Raw genomic sequence first — 3744 nt, forward strand, 5'->3', positions numbered from 1 at the left:
GTAACCAGTACTCTTGGGTGCATTCAGCTTCTTGATTATCCAGCCGGACAAGTAGGTCATCCACTACTTCATCAGCAAAAGTTTTGGTCCGGCGAGTTTTGATTGAAGGGGTCGAAATCAGCTGTCTGTGAATATCTTGATTACTCGAGAGTTCTTTCAATAACTGATTCCGAACCGTGAGATAACTTTTTTTCATAGGTAAACCCAGGGATGAGGCTATAGCATCATATCCGCAATTCCCAAAAGACAGTGGATTGAAGATTGAACATATGTATGGAACAGTAAACAGCGGTAGCTGCTTTAAGATGCTCTGCTCAAAGGTACGCTGGAGAGTATGTAAGCCAATTGATTGTGATTGGTGAACGTCTGATGTTGGTAGGTCTTCTGAGTTTGAAGGTTTGGCAGATGTTCCAAACGAGTTGTCTTCCAGTGGAAACACCACAACGCCAAACTCGCGACTAGCTTCCAAAGTGGCCTTGACGTTGGTGTCCTTTCGATCCAATTTCATATCTTCAGCAATCAAGCATAAACTGAGTTCGGGTATAAGGACACGTTGGATCAAGTAGTCAACTGAGAGAGGCTCCAGTAGTTGCACCTTGAGCAAAGGTTCGGGTTCGGAAGTCTTAATGAGCTGATTAAGGGAGCTGGTGATTATTTTGAGGCCCTTATAGCCATAACTGGACAAAAGAGCAATCCATTTAGTCTTTCTAAAGTTTCAATTAGATGAGATGTGAAAACTGCTTACTACCCCGGTTGCTCGACGTGAAATCCATCAAACTGCTTTGCAAAACTCAAGGATCGATTGCCGTGCAGGGCCCACTGCTTCTTGGCCTCTTCCAGGTAGGAAGAGGCTTCTTCACCCTTGATGATTTCACTTAAAATGCCCAGAAACTTCTTGATTCGACTGGTGAAGTGTCATAAAGAGTCAGGTAAGAAAGACTTTTATTACTGATTGTGTAAACACTTACTTATGTAAACCATCAAAATCGATTTCGGTCGGCCAACCCTTGCTTATGCCAGAAGGTATAAGCTCACGCTCAGCCTCATGGAGATGGCAGAATTCAGCGTATTGGCCAAACTGGAACCAAAACAAGAGTCTACACATGTCAGATCAAATTGTAGTATTATAAAGGTGTAAAATATAAGATCAAAGACATACATGAAGCGACTTGACATTGGCCATAGCCATCAGTTGTTCTTTCATATGTAGAAGACGTTTAGATGGCTCTTTCGGAAGCGGATCATCACAGAATGGACACAGAGATAGATTGTGATTGATGGACAATTGGGAAACTTGACTAGCATCCAAATCGGTATCAGAAGAACCTGAGTGATTTGATTCGGAATATGATTCTGAAGTAGTATCAGTTTGAGTTTCATTTGTCAACACCGGATTGTTGACTTTGATGACTGAAAGATTGAGCTGAATATCGGCCTGATCGGTCTTTACATCCACAGCCAATTGATTCGGACAGGTGTTTATTTGGTGACCGGGAGTTTTGCAATGGCTGCATTTCTTCACCCGCACCACATTAGCAGGCCTTTTAACATTTGTAGACGCCTTGGTAGCGAGTTTTTTAGCCTCCTTAGCCGCCTCCTTACCCTTTTGGGTTTCTTCGGCCTCAAAATCTGAAATCCATCGGCCCTGCTGACCCACGTGCAACTTTTGGGTTTTGTGTTTCGGTTTCTCAGTAGATGGAGAGGTTTGAGACATTTCAACTTTTCGTTTCTGGCTGTTGGAAGGTCGGCCACGATTATTAACTTTGACTTCGGCCGATAAGATGGGTACAAGAGAGTATCTTCCAGTTTCCAATCGGGAAATGTCTTCATACAATCTTTGGAGAGTGTGTTCAGGTAGCTCTGAAAGTAAAGCAAATTTGGATTGAGCGGCCACCTTAAGCGCGTTGTGAGTTTCGGGTGCGATGTCCATGGCGAGTTTCCACTGGTCATGACAGAGATTTGGCGATAAGTAGTCAGTTTCGTCTCTAGCCTTTCCGATATCGTGAGAGCACGGAAGCCCCCAAGCCCCACGAAAGGTTCCTGTACAAGGCCTATTGAGTGATTGAGGTAATAGATCATATTGGCTCTTCATTTTCGTGATTGCAAAGTGAGAAACTACACCCGAAACATTCTTGAAAAAAGGTGGAAGGCCTTGAAGGGTTTTTGTCATCTCAATACCCGTGGACACCTTGATTTCGCTGATCTGTTGATCGCCGGCTTGCTTGAAAGCATTGAAACAAGTCACAAAATCATTATTGCGGCCTTTGAGAAACTGTTTGAGTCGGAAGTGGCTGCCCTCAACTCGTGAAGTAGAAGAGTTACCGAAGTGGTGATTTTTGGAAGTGAAGAGGGAAACGAATTTTTCGGTCCTATTGAGCCATGTACGTTTAAGGTAATCAAAAATTTGGTGCTTCTGTGCGATATCGGTGACTTTCTTGAGGTTCGAATCATAGTCTTCTTGTGTCGAAGAAGCTATAAAGGAGTTCCAAATCTTTAAGAACTCTTTCCAGTCATGATCACTGAACTTCTTCTTGCAGTTTTTGGCGATATTGTGGTTGATGTGCCATACGCACAACAGGTGACCGGAATCAGGAAATACGGTATTGATAGCATTGAAAAGGGCGGGCTCGGCATCGGTTACAAAGGTTTGTGGTAAACGGATTGGGACGCCTTCTTCCGTCGAATCGAAAACAACACTTTTCAATTGATTCATAGCCCATTCGTAATTCATTTCAGTTTCTTCATGCAAGAAACACAAAGCCACGGTGAAAGACTTATGTGTATTCACAGTGACATTTTACTACTCACTGGCAGGCCAGTGAGTACGACCAGCTCAATCCAATCTCAATTCCACCTCAAAACCATGTCAGTCCAATCTCAATTCAATCTCAATTCAATCTCAATTCAATCTCAAGGTTTGGCCTAGAGGAGCAGACAAACAGTCTTCCAAAATGAACTGAAATAAAGTTTAATTGCATGTCCACACATGAAGGTTTCAGAATTTTTGGAAGGTATGAGTGATTTTCAGATAAGTCACAACCAAATATACTTCTGAGTCCCTTCCAAAGACTTCTACAGTGAAACACAAGTTGACAGATATTGAGAATATGACTCATGGACCAATTTGAGAGCTCCTTGAGCAACACCTCACCAAAGATCAGACAAAACAATTTGTTGAGAGTTAGAGAACACCTCTATGCTTGAGAGTCCTCAACTCATTCACACACGCAATATGTTGAATCTCAGACAGTTTGAAGCAGGATTTCCAACTGCTGATGGAGTTGAAAACTCACAAGTCATGCTAACTGGTGAGACTGACCCCCATTTGGTATGGCTTACAGCTATTGTAAATAGTTTCAAAGTTGTTATATTTGACATTGCATAATCAGTGATTTCATGGAAGAACTCTTCTGATTTGAAACTGAACTTTTGCACCAATAATGAATCAATGGTGTTTGGTATAGACTATCAACCGTGCTTCACTATGCATCATATATCATCATCATGATTCTTATTGGCCGATTTTATTCAGACATTGAGAATCCAACTAACCTCAGAGATTGTTTCACTAATGACTAGATAGCATCATTGCACCGGTGGGTCTATGGATAATTTGCTTCATTTAATCAAACGCTCGTGGCAGGATTTCCAACTGCTGATGGAGTTGAAAACTCACAAGTCATGCTAACTGGTGACACTGACCCCCATTTGGTATGGCTTACAGCTATTGTAAATAGTTTCAAA

This window comes from Melampsora larici-populina (genome assembly GCF_000204055.1).
Source record: "Melampsora larici-populina 98AG31 unplaced genomic scaffold MELLAscaffold_29, whole genome shotgun sequence".
NCBI lineage: Eukaryota > Fungi > Basidiomycota > Pucciniomycetes > Pucciniales > Melampsoraceae > Melampsora > Melampsora laricis-populina.